The sequence below is a fragment of the Armigeres subalbatus genome, chromosome 1 (assembly GCF_024139115.2).
Source record: "Armigeres subalbatus isolate Guangzhou_Male chromosome 1, GZ_Asu_2, whole genome shotgun sequence".
In the NCBI taxonomy this organism is placed as follows: domain Eukaryota; kingdom Metazoa; phylum Arthropoda; class Insecta; order Diptera; family Culicidae; genus Armigeres; species Armigeres subalbatus.
The window spans coordinates 238,664,165-238,678,018 of record NC_085139.1 but is presented as its reverse complement, the minus strand read 5'-3'; positions in this window follow the sequence as shown (position 1 = coordinate 238,678,018).

Sequence of the window (13,854 nt, the reverse complement as noted above, 5' to 3'; positions counted from 1 at the left end):
GCCAACTCTTTTTCCTCGGTAAGTTGGCGGATCTTTTGTTCCACCTCCTTACTCGGCTGCAGCAAGGACTTCCACTCCTGCTTTGGCTCTACAACTATGTTGCAGAGAGTCAGCACGGATTTCTTAAGGTCCTTGCTGTACTTCCCGCCGTTGTCCAGAAAGGACATGATTACGTCCGTTACGTCTGTAATCATCTCCATTTTCTGGCCTCCACTCTCCTTGTGACTGGTCAGGGTAGCTCCGTCCATCTTGATCTCAATGGGGACCAGCCACGCTTTTCTGTATCGCCTGCCCCTGGCGATGGATGGGGGTCCACCCTTTCGCCAGACGCTTCTCCCTCTCCACTCAAATATGTTTTTTAGTTTGTTCGACATTTTGGTCCCACGAGTCGCACGAGAAAATAGGTCCGCCACGCCAGAGCTTCGCAATAACGTGGTAAGGGAACGCTATACTGTGGGAGGTGCCCAGGTACCCCACAGGCTCCGTTAGCGGCCTGCTATTTATTTCACCCCTCAGACCATGCATCCCCTTGGCACGGGTCACTTGATGCCGTAGGATTTGGGGCTAGGGGACGTCATATTATTAGCTGCACTGAAGTGCTCCTGATAATATGACCTATGACTACACACTGCTCAAAAGTACCTATACCCCCAATATAACAAGGATTCGGGTAGTTTAATCCACGGAATATAAGCAATTAACTTTAATTGAACTGAACAATTAAAGGCTAGTTTAAAAAACGAACAGTGGGTAATGTCTGTGACATAACCGTTATGTGGACGTAGGACTTGACTTGACCATGCCTTTAAGATACATAATTGTCCAAATTTCTCACATCAACTATTTTGGATAAATAATCGGCGTTGCATACCATTCCTTAGCAAAATCTTCTCATCAAACCGACACAGGAATCAAATCTACCTCGAACAAAAATCATCAAAAAAAATCATTCTATCCGGTCACGAAATATTAGCCTCGACAGTGGCAACCTTCCCACTGAAGGACTGCCTGAAATAAACCACAAGTTGGCTCAGCAGGGGATGCAGACTGTATCTCAGCCCTTCCACTGAAGAGCCTTCTAATCTGTGCGATAGCGACTGAAGGAGAACATTATTTTTAACTCTTAGAGCCTTGAAAAAGGCTATTTGCTTTGGCTAAGTGCAAAAAGTAAGAAAACGATCTTTTCAAATAACCGCGAATTTCTAGTGATGGTATAAAAAAGACTGAATGCTCTGCGAACGACTGCACTTTTCTTTTATACTAGGGGAACAGACGGCTTTGGCAGGTTTTGTTCTATTATTGGCAGGGGGGTTTTTGTCGACCGATTTTCATGAAATTTGGCCACAATATTCTTTGATATGCAAAGAATGTTTGGGCCAAATTTGAGCCTAATCAGTCATAAAAAAAACCCCTGCCAATAATAGAACAAAACCTGCCAAAGCCGTCATTACCCCTACTTAATTTTGAACCTACTCTGCTTCCCAATTGGTGGGCCAATCAGCTAGTGTCTTGTGTCCCGCTTCTTTGTCAGCCAAAGCGTCATCATAATCAACGCGTTCGAGAAGGGCTTCTTCTTTTTTACGCTTGTTGCTCGCAGCTGGCGTCTATTTCTTAACGGGACTTTTCGCTTGATACAGGCCAATAAGCCGGGCAAGCGAGCTTAGAATTGCAGTTCAGGTGGGAAGTAGGGTGTTCTTTTCTGAGACAACATTGTTAGTAGTAGAAGGAAGGAAACACCCGGACATGGGATTTCGGGTGATAAGATTTAGAATTCATAACATGGGACGATCATTCAGTCACGTTCGCTTTGTGTGCGGTCAGTATCAAACAATGTTTTTCTACATATTTTTTTATCAATGCCAATATTGCATTGATCAATGCATTGATATTTAACGTGTATTTGCTTAGAATTTAATTTAAGTCGCGCGGATTTGGCGCAGAATGGATTTTCATGTCGCGCGGAAATGGCGTGGATTTGATTTTAGTCGGCGAGGATTTGGCGCGGAAAATATTTCAGGATCTCCGTAACAACCCTGCAATTTCTATCCCGAAGGGATATTACCAGGGATATTGATCTCTATCATTGGCTCTCTGAAGAACCGTTTGTTTTTTTGGACATACATGCTGCATCATGTGGCTTTTCTTCAGCCTGTCTCGGCTCATCACCGATGCCGGCCGGTCTCGGCTCGACTCTGCTGCTGCTGCCGGTATCTGCTCAGCATTGCTGCTTTGTCGGGTCTGTAGGGTGGATTGCTGCTGTATTGGCTAGGTTTCGGCTGATGATGGTGGCTTCGATGACTTCATTTCCTGCTAAAAGGTGTGAGTGCTGTTCAATCGATGATGCGGTTGCTTCGATTGTCCCGGTCAGAATGAAAGGAAAAAATCGCGTTGCGCTATTTTATGGCTTCTCGGCAGACCCAGCGGCTGCTTATTCGCTGGTGTCTGCACCAATCAGAACGTGGTAATGGAATGATGCAAGAATTATGCGGTACCCATATTTATAGGTTCCCTTGATCTCAATGATTTTCATTGAAAACAGTTTCATGCCTATTGAAACAAGTTTTTCGGGTCTTATCAAGCATGGACATGAAAGGCATACTTGAAATCTGTCGATTGAGGGGCTTACCGCAGAAATTCGTACACTGAGACGAACGCTATTAACGTTTAAAATCTTTCAACACAGCGTAACGCGGTCGATTTGAATATTTTGAAATGACACCCGGTATAGTAAAGAGAGACGTAAGTCCTACGTCAAAAAGTAGAGGGTTGTATACAAGACACGACCTCCAACTGGACGTAGGATCACGCAATGAGTAAAATGTTCTATTTTTAAATATCGAATATGTTATCTAACGCATATAGTAAGTTGCTGGGATCGCAACCATCGTTGCGATTTAACTGCAGTTGTGTTGTGGTTGTGGTTTGAACTTTGAAGAATATTCCTGTTGGATCAACTATATCTGGTATAAGATGGTGACCCTGAAAAAAAAACACGATTAATTTCCAATAATGTGCGTTTCCAATCACTAACAGCAACAAAATAAGAAGCAGAGAAAATGTAATTTGGCTGCTACTGACGCCAACGCCGATGTTTCTGAACTTTTCTTTTCGAAAAAAAAATTTTGTCTCTGGGGTGGGTTGTTATGTCCAAAACATAGGAAGTCCCAGCAAACATGGCACAACTATGCGTATGACGGCAGTATACATGTGCGATTGTTTTGTTTTCATGGCTTGTTATTAGAGGTCTTGAGAGAGACGCGGATTGGCATGTGCCGCCAAGGGCCCCATACGCCTGTCACTGGCGAACAAAGCTCGTGTACTCTGCATCGAAGCTTAGAACCAGTGTTAGGGCGCAATCGTTAATGCGAACATTTTTATCTTCGGTAAGTTACTGCAAAAAAATTTTTTTTCGAGTCTCTTTAATCAAGCAGGTATCTCAAGCATACCATATCGTTATATTGCTGCATGGTTAAGTGTTTAATTTTGCTAAAATATCGAAAACAAAAGTGTGCAAAAAAATTGGCTCGCCATAACAAAAAGGTGGTAGAGAATTAATACTGTTGTTTACATTTTAGAACCAGCACATGTCGGGGTAGGGACTCCACCTTCTCCCCTTGTGTGCCGTCAATCGAACCGTCAAAAAATAGCAGCCGATCGAGCAAGAAACCTGTCAAGCAGCCAAAACATCGGCTCAAATACTGACAACGGCTGAATTCGATCTGGGACGGGACTTGCAAAGAGGAAAAAATGTAACTTCAGCTGCTGCCAGTCAACTGCTGTCACGAACTGTCAGGTGCAACCAGCAGCTTTTTGTGTGAAAGTATTGGTATCCCAAATAAAATATTCCGCATGAATTTTGTTTTACGAAGACTTTTTCACTTAAACGAGTATTCCAAATCATCCGTTTAGCTTATTAATAATCAGTTAGAAACTTGTGTTTTGTTCCCGGTATAAAAATGATTATGAAAATGAATTTACTAATTCGCAAATTGGATACACTTTTATTATGCTCAGAAGAGTCCACACGGGCCTTTAGGTAAAACAGTCAAGGAAACAGTTGAAACTCGAAAATCAACTGTGATAAAAAGAAGAACAAGTGTCAAAACAAGGAAAAAGAAGCTGTCTTTGCCGGTCTCGTCTCAGAATTCGATTTAATACCATTTATGAATGAACACATTTTGAATGCATTTCACATTTGTTATCAATAATATATGCAAATCAATGATAGATTATGAAATGCAATTACTTTGTTTATTGGATTCTATTGTCATGTGATATGAGAACATTAAAAAGCGGTATGTAAAATATTACCTGGATAAACAATTTCTTCCTTTTCATCTGTTGTTCTTTAATGAAAAAGATTGACTGCAGTGTTGGCAGAGTTACATTTTCTATCCGCGTTTCTCTTATCGAGGCCTCTACTTGTTATGATTCGAGAGGTTTTTGCCTCTCTTTTATCTTTGTTCGTTATTTTTTGAGAGGCTCTGGTAGGCACTCTGTGTTACTTAACCGCTACTGTGCCGAGATCTACTGTGGTATTCGGCAGCCAGAATCCACATAGAATCTATTTTTAATTTTTTCCGTTATTCATTGTTATTGTCGTTGCTGGTCCATCTCGTAGTGAGTCCATTGTGTCCGTTTTGTCCATGTCGTGTATCCAATGATCGTTGCATTGTTCGGTTGCCATTTATCCGGGTAACGTTGGAGGAGTGCCTCCGAGAAGAACAAGTTGTCAGTCGTCATCAGGCAGCCGTGATGGTAAAGCGCGCATCCCAATACGCCACCTCATAGGCTGCCCATCCGGCGACTGACGAGGGTTTTGGTGGAGGGGCTGGGAATACTTGTGAGTTAGTGAAAGAACGTCTGGTCTGGTATAAGCTTGAAGTTGGAATGAAAATTTATTGGAACTGCTTATACATAGTAAACAACCAAGTTGCTAGGGCTAGCTATATACATTTGAGATGAGATTAGACAACTCGAAGCTGAATGCCCTCACACAATTTTCACCACGATTCTTGTGACGAGCAATGCAGTGTGACCATCTCTTTTTTAAAGGAATAGGAGAGAACAAAACGAATAAACCTCAACTATTAATTATCAAATACTTACGCTTTGAACGGTAGTTCATGATTGCAATTGTTTGCATAATTTAATCAGGCATTTTTTATGTATGATTCACGTTCACAAAATGAAAATAATTAGTTTGACCGATTTTATTTGTTTATGACAAAATCGATGATGAAAAATGCCCGACTACTAGCCACACGGCGAAAGCGTTGCCGGCGTTTGTCAAATCGGCGAATTAGAAGTGGTCTGTTCTGACAGCAAAGTGGTTGCAAAAAAGGACAACTAGATGTCTTAGGCAACGTACACACCAGTCAAGCAGTTTGACGAACATTGACTCCGCCCCAAAGAAATCGCTTCGGTTGCTGCTTTGTTTGAACGTGTGTGAAGTTGTTCGAACAACCATTTGACAGTTGGCGGCTCGGTTGGAAAAAATTAAAACGGTTTGATTTTGGTTTGAGTTGTCGGGGGTGGAGTCAAGGTTCGCCGAACATGTTTGAGCATTTGTAGTGAAGTTGCACAAACCCGCATATATTTTTTGATGGTTGGTGCTCAAGTTGGCGCTTCGGTCGTTTGTGTGTGATATTGTTGGTCGAATAAATTGATTGTTCGTGCCGCTGTTGGTAAAACTTGATGGCTGTTTGAATAAACGAGAGGTGGAGTCAATGTTGGTCAAACTGCTTGACCGTGTGTACGTTCCATTATCTCATCTCAGATATACATTAGTAATCTACAAAGGTTACTCCTTGGGTTACTCAGTTATCTCAACACTACTCCTTAGTTTACTATCCCCAAATACATCCGGAAAATCTCATACTTCTGCTTCGAAAGAATCTTTGTGAAACCATCTGCTGGTTGTTAATGTGATGGGATGTAGTGTAGCTCAACATTTCCGTTTTCCAAACTGTCCTTGACAAAATGACACCGTATTGAAATATGCTTGGTCTTGGGGTTGAATTCTTCGTTTTCAGCAATATACATCGCGGATTGGTTATCACAGAAAATTGGAATTGACCGTTGGCTTCTTATCTCCTGTAATAACTGTTTCCACCATAGAGCTTCTTGTATCGTGCGAGAAAGCGCTACGTACTCTGCCCCGCATGATGATAACGCAACTGACGTCTGCCTTTTAACATTCCAGGAAACTGCTCCTCCCATCATTTTGAAAATATAACCTGTAGTCGACTTTCTGCTGGATGGATCTCCTCCCCAATCCGCGTCTGTATATCCAGTAAGCAACTGATCACCTTCTTTATTATATTCCAGGCTGTAATGCGAAGTTCCCTTGAGGTATCGCATGATTCGTTTCACAGCTTCCCAGTGACGATGGCCTGGCTTACTATTGAACTGACTGATCTTGTTTACTGCCAACAAAATATCTGGTCGCGTGCCATGAGCCAAATAAGTTAAACATCCTTTATATGGAACATTCTTCATTTGTTGAATCTCATCCGCCGTTTTTGCAACCATAGAATCATCCAATTTATTTCCTGGATCAGCTGGAGTTGCCACAGGTCTACAGTTATCCAAATTGAATCGTTTCAACACATCCTCAATATAATGTTTTTGGTTGAGCCGTAATATTCCTTTCGTCCTATCACGAACGATTTGCAGGCCTAGACACAATTCAGCTTCCCCGAGATCCTTCATCTGAAAGCGATTGTTCAGGAATTCTTTAAGTTGCTTCTTTAGTTTCAGTTGTTAGTAATTATCAGCAAATCACCAACGTAAATTGTAACAAAAACTATCTCTTGCTTGTGAACTTTGTAGTATAGACACGGGTCAACTTTGGAGCGAGAAAGTCCAAACTGCTGCATTGCTTCATCTAGCTGTCGATTCCATGCCCTACTTGATTGTTTTAGGGCATACAAAGCTTTCTTCAACTTGCAAACTTTAGTAGGATCCTTCACATAACCTTCTGGTTGCTCCATGAAAATACTTTCTTCCTTCAGGTCTGTTTGAAGAAAAGCTGTAACCGCATCCATTTGTTTTATTTCAAGATCGTGCTGCACTGCGAGAGCCATCAGGTAACGAATTGTTGAGTATCTCACAAACGGGGAACATACCTCTGCATAATCTATTCCAGGACGTTGTGAGCAGCCCTTCACCACAAGCCTGGCCTTATAACGAGTAACGTTGCGTATAGCCTTCCTTCCTTCTGGCAAGTTAGTCAGCTCCCACGTGTTATTGCCATTCAGTGCCTTAATTTCTTCATTCATTGCCTCAATCCAACTGTCATGATCCGATCGATTGACTGCTTCTCTATAGTTCGATGGATCACTCATAATATTTGCGGAATCGTTCTGTGGGAAATCATCAGAGCCAGCAATAGAACTAAAACAAACATAATCGCTGTACTTGCCTGGGAATCGGCGCTCCCGACCGCTGTGCTTCGACAATTGCTGATCATCAGCCAGTCTTGTTGTTTGCGGTGGGAGCGCAACATTCTGATCTGTATCAACGAGCTCATCTTCACTAGAATCGGCATTCTGATGTAAGGAATACATTTCAACATCTTCAGTAGGACGATCCAGATTAATGTTGCTTTGCACACTGGAAACCATTTCGTTTTGTTCAGCAATTTCAATCCACGAATTAAGCTCCATGAAATCGACATCCTTGCTTTGCAGTTTGCTACACGCCAAGAATTTCCCTTCATTGATGAACCTTACGTCACGACTTGTTATGATAGAATCATCATCTAGGTCGAATATTCGGTAGCCCTTTGATTTTTCCGCATATCCGACAAAAACTCCTTTAGTAACTTTCGGATCAAACTTCTGTCTTTTTCATTGCCTTGGAACCAAAAATCTTGAGATGTTGAAGCATTGGTTTTCTGCCACTCCACGCTTCTTCTGGTGTCAATGATTCCAATGACCGTGTGGGACTCCTATTCACAAGATACGCTGCGGTTGACACTGCCTCTGCCCAGAACTTCGGAAGCTTGGAATCGTTCAGCATGCATCTTGCTTTTTCTACGAGCGTTCGATTCAAGCGTTCAGTCACTTCATTTTGCTGTGGAGTATATGGGCAAGATGTTTGATGAATTATGCCGTCTTTTCTCATGCTTGCTTCCACTATTGAGTTTATATACTCTGAACCATTGTCCGACCTTAGAACTTTCAAATTTCTTCCTGTCTGCCGTTCAACCATGTTCTTGAAGCTCGAGAATACATATTTGACGCTGCTCTTTGACTTCAAGAAATACACAAAAATCTTGCAACTGGTATCGTCCACGAATGTAAGGAAGTAACGGCTTCCGCCAAGCGATGGTTCTTCGATTAGCCCACAGAGATCCGTATGTACCAAATCCAACAATCCTTCAGCTCGACTTGTGCTGGAATAAAACGGATCACAAGTCACACAGTCAATAACAACATCCTTCCGAAAATCGATACCATCTGCTATGACTGCGAGTTTCTTCATGCTTTGTTGGTTCAAATGTCCTAACCTTCTATGCCAGACTTCCGTTTCGATTGTCATCAACGATGTTTCCGGTTTAACGCAGTTGAGTCTATATAGACCATCTACCTCGGTCCCGGAAGCAATCACCTCTCCATCTTCATCAAAAACTTTACAAGAATCGGCAGTGAATGTTACCGTTGATCCCTTTCGACAAATCTTACTGACCGATAGCAGGTTTGTTGCCAAATCCGGAACATGTAGAACCTCCTTCACTTCGATGGGTCCTTCTTGTAGCTCAAGGTTCACAATTCCTTTTGCTGAAGTCATCATACATTGATTGTTTGCAGTATCGACTGGATGAGAAAATACTTCTTGCTTCGTGAAATTATTTTCGGATCTTGTCATGTGTGAACTAGCAGCTGAACCGAAGTACCAATCTTCTGTGCTTCCTTTTTTTTAACAGCCAATATCGTACACAAAGCCTTGTTCTTCGGTTTTGAATAAACATTTTGCTTTTGTTTCTGATTACATTCGGCCGCGAAATGTCCAAGTTTATTGCAAATGAAACACGTTTTGTCCTTCTTCTTGTTCGTGCCCTTGAAATGTTTGGACTTGAATTTCGTATATAATGCGCCTTCACACCCAGAACTCGAAATTGGCCATTTAACATCTTGCAGAATCTTCGTTTTTACCACATCAGCAGTCAATGCTAAACCGGACGCTTGCAATCCCATTACCATGGGATGATAGTATTCTGGAAGCCCCTTCATCAGTAATGACGCCAGCCACTGGTCATTCACTTCGAACCCAATTTCGCTCAAATCGTTGGCGGTGGACACCAAATTATCCACATAATCCTCCACGGAACTATAGTTCTCCAGCTTCACCGAAGTCAACCGATCCAACAATCCGAATCTTCGTATCAGGCCATCGTCTTGAAATGCCTTCCGAAGTCTTTCCCATGCATCTTGAGCACTGGTTGCGGTTTGAACTAGGCTGTAGTTGTTCTTTTCCAACGTTAAACAAATTGTTGCTAGTGCACGCTCACTTGCTTCTGGATCAACTAGTTGATTCTGCGCTGGCTGAACAGCCCTCCACGTCCCTTCCCTTATCAATATCATTTTCATTGAGAACGCCCATGACGAATAGTTTTGACGACCCTTCAATTTTTCAATTGCCGGAAGATTCACAGCATTTCCGTAGGACCGAACTACGCCGCCGATAAGTAGGCCGTCTTCATATCCGGCCGCATTACCGCTAACAGTCGCATTCGTCCTACTGCTGCCTGAATTGCTTCCGCTTTGTTGGTCATAATCCCTCGGAATCATGGCTTCTTTAAAAATGCATATAATTGTGTTGAGAATAACAGGGACAAGCTTTACTTCAAGCCACGACCACCTCCTGGGCCCATAACCACTTGTGAGTTAGTGAAAGAACGTCTGGTCTGGTGTAAGCTTGATATTGGAATGAAAATTTATTGGAACTGCTTATACATAGTAAACAACCAAGTAGCTATGTACATTAGTAAACTACAAAGGTTACTCAGTTATCTCAACAGGAATCGAACCCATGACCATTCGCTTGTAAGGCGAACGTGTACGGGCCCCCACTTGCGGATGAAAAAAAAAATTTAATATGGCCTTAACTTTTAAACCCATAAACCGATCCGATAAATTTTCATTAAGAAACAATGGGACATAATTCCCAGTAAATCGGTTGACGGTAAATACAAAAAAAGTGAGTTTAACATTTTGCACTTTTGATACGCACACATGCACATATACACACACATGAACACACACAGATATCCCGGGGCAGCAGGGACTTTGTCCAAGGGCTTGACGACCCCTCCCCATGGCCACTGCGAGTTAGACCGGGACCATCGTCCCTAACCCCTAATCCCAAGGCGTCAAGCGACCCGTGCCGAGGGGATGCATGGCCAGGGGGGTGAAATAATAAGCTAGGCCTTTAACGGAGCCTGTGGGGTACCTGGGCACCCCCACAGTAATTGTCCCTTACCGCGTCATGCTGGGCTCTGGCGTGGTGGACCTCTTTTCCCGAGCAACTCGTGGGATCAAAATGGAAAACCAAGACAATTCTTCAACTAGTGGTAGTAGTGTAGGCGACAACCCTTCGCAAGAGGTGGGTTGTTCAGGTCTCTCCGCCTAGGGAGGCCAGAGGCAATAGTCGGCAGCTCAGTGCGCAGCGCCAGCGTGGGTCATAACCTTCCTCTCGGCTAAAAAAACGCCGGTAGAGGTTATTGACGGCCCATGGCTTGTGGAGGCGATGAACCGCAAACGCGATGGGCTCTCGGCCTTCGAGGTGGCGACGGAACAGCTGGACGCCATCATCGACTTTGCGTCATCGAAACATAATATCAGTAAGGACCTCAAGAGGAGCTTGCAGAAACTTCGAAAGTCGATGTTGGACGCCAAGCTGGAAACGGCGGTCGGGACGGCCAAGTTCGAACCCGTGAAATCCATGGAGTCGAGGTCTGCAGACTGAGGCCCAAGAATTCGCGGATTTGGGCAAGGTCGAATCGACCGAGGGCGTGCCAGCGAAGACGGTGGTGCCAAAGTCTACCAAGACTGAGGCTCAAGTATTCGCAGGCACGTCAGGGGTGGCTGCTCCAAAGGAGCAGACACAAAAACAGGGAGACAGTCTCAGGGGATGAGCTCCTGGGGCCGCCCCAAAACGCGGAGGTTACTACCCGAACAAGGGTAATGGGGCTGGGAAGCTGAACCCCGGCCAGGTACCTCCAAAACCGGGGGAGGAAGGACCTGGAAGGACCTGGAAAGGGGTTACGGCAGGCTGAGAGCTCTCAGCCGCCCCAGACCAGGGAAATAGAGGATGACGCCTCCTGGACCTTGGTCAAGAACAAGAGGAAACCGAAGACGTCAAGGGCCGAAAAGAAGGCCCAGGCGAATGAGGGTAGCAAGAAGTCTAGGGTAGGCGCCAATCGCTCCAGGGGCGATGCCCTAGTCATCAAAACGGACGAGGCTAAGTACTCGGACGTCTTGAAGGCGATGAGGAGTGACGTCAAGCTCGGTGAACTCGGCGCCGACGTACGTCGAATAAGACGTAGAGTAGAGTGGGGCAAGAGTACGCACTTAGTTTTCAATCGATCATGTGGCCCTTATGAAGTAAGCTTCTGCATATCAAATCTGTGTCGATGATTCATATACTCTTCCTTTATGTTACCCAGTGGAAAAAATATTGAAATTATTGAGATTCGTTTTAGTAGAACCCTTATTGCAAGACAAGTGAAAAACGCACTCTTACCCCACCGGTGGGGAAAGAGTGCGCATCAATGAGGGTAAGAGTACGCATTTATCAATCATGTGCTTTATGTATATATTAACACAAATAAGAGTTAATAACATTTAATTGATGTTTAATGAGCATATATTAGGAATGTTTAATGATTACGTAATTCTTAAAGGGAGGGTCCTAAAATGTGCTTTCATACGAAAAACCATTGTTTTTATATAACAAAAAACTAAAGAGGTAAAAATATATATCAGGTTTCGCGTGGCGTATACAAAGGCATTTTCCTTAAAGTAAGTCCACCAATCACGTAACGTAAAATTTGGCTATTTCATCACCTCCCTATCTTACACTAATTGTATGAATCCTCTAAAATTATATGGATCGTCCCAAATCTTTTAGCCCTCCCAGTTAAACGTTGCGTAATTTATGAATGTTTCTTTTGATTAAATGAAATTATCATTTAGATGAAATTGTGTTTTCGTACTATGTTTAGGTGTACAACAAGTCCTAATACAATTTCATTACTTCGCTTCAGTGCTTTGTTAGCTAAAACCTTTCTAACACCGAATTACTTCAACTTATCCCAAAAACTTGTGATAATTTCGAATTCTGTCCCTTTTTTCTTAGTTGTGGATCTTTACGCTTTGGAAGAAGTCTTATTTCGACCGGAGTTACGGGTTTGACATCATAATTTAAAAATTCATATGCGTACTCTTGCCCCACCGGTTCCTGCGTACTTTTACCCCACAGTCCCAAAAATTATTCGAGTAATGGTTTTGACTTCTTGGAAAACCAACCGGATTGGTGTTCTGTACCATAAAGTACTCTATACAATAGGTTATCGAAATGGTATAATGTTCACCTGATTGAACGTATATGGTAATGAAATACTAGTTGCGGAAATCCAATTATTTTTAGCAAAATGACCAAAAAGTTATCTAACTCCATATCTCCCTTGTTGTTTATTCAAATCGTTTACAATTACACATGATAATAGTTGACCAGAATACCTGTCAAACTGATGCAGTGCTGCTAGTTTATCTTTTTTTATTACTTCAAAAAATCGAAAACGTACTCTTACCCCACGCGCACTCTTGCCCCACTCTACTCTACTCGGATGGGCGAGATGATCCTCGAGCTAAAGCGGGGCGTCTCGCAAAAGGGCGCCGCCTACAAGAAGTTGGCGGAGGAAGTCCTAGGCGAGACGGTCAAGGTGAGGGCACTCACGACGGAGGTGAATCTAAGGGTTAAAGACCTGGACGAGATCACCGAAGTCGAAGAGCTCGTCACAGCACTGCGGCGACAGTGCGAAGTGGAGGCGTCCACCGCAGCCGTTCGGCTACGGAAAGGTCCGGCAGGGACACAGGTAGCATTGGTTCGGCTACCTGCAGCGGACGCCTCCAAGGTAGTCCAAGTTAGGGAGCGTCAAGGTGGGGTGGTCGGTATGCCCTGTGGGCATATATGAGCAACCAGAAGTTTGCTTCAAGTGCCTGGAACCGGGGCACAAGCAGTAGGACTGCAAAGGCCCTGACAGAAGCAAGCTCTGTCGACGCTGCGGATTGGAGGACATAAGGCACAATGCTGCACGAACCCTCCCAACTGTTTGATCTGTTCCAGCAAAGCTGCAGAACAGCAAGCACCCATGGGGGTTCAGTGCCCGGCGTTTAAGCGTGTTGCAAAATCACAGTGCAGGTAACGCAGCTAAACCTGAACCACTGTGATGCAGCCCAGCAACTGCTGTGTCAGACAGTTGCTGAATGGGGACGGATATCGCCATCATAGCAGATCCTTACCGGGTACCCGCCAGGAACGGTAATTGGGTCACCGATGGGTCTCAAATGGCGGCGATATGGACAACGAGGAAATACCCAGTCAAGAGTTGGTGTCTTCGACACACGAGGGCTTCGTCATTTGCCAAAATCAACGGGTCTTCTTCTGCAGCTGCTATGCGCCTCCTCGATGGTCGATTGAGCAGTTCGGTCGAATGCTAGATTGTTTGACGGCTAACTTGATGGGGCGTAGGCCGGTGGTGATAGCGGGGACTTCAACGCTTGGGCCGTGGAATGGGGAAGCCGATCCATGAATCAACGGGGCAGATCCTGCTGGAATCACTGG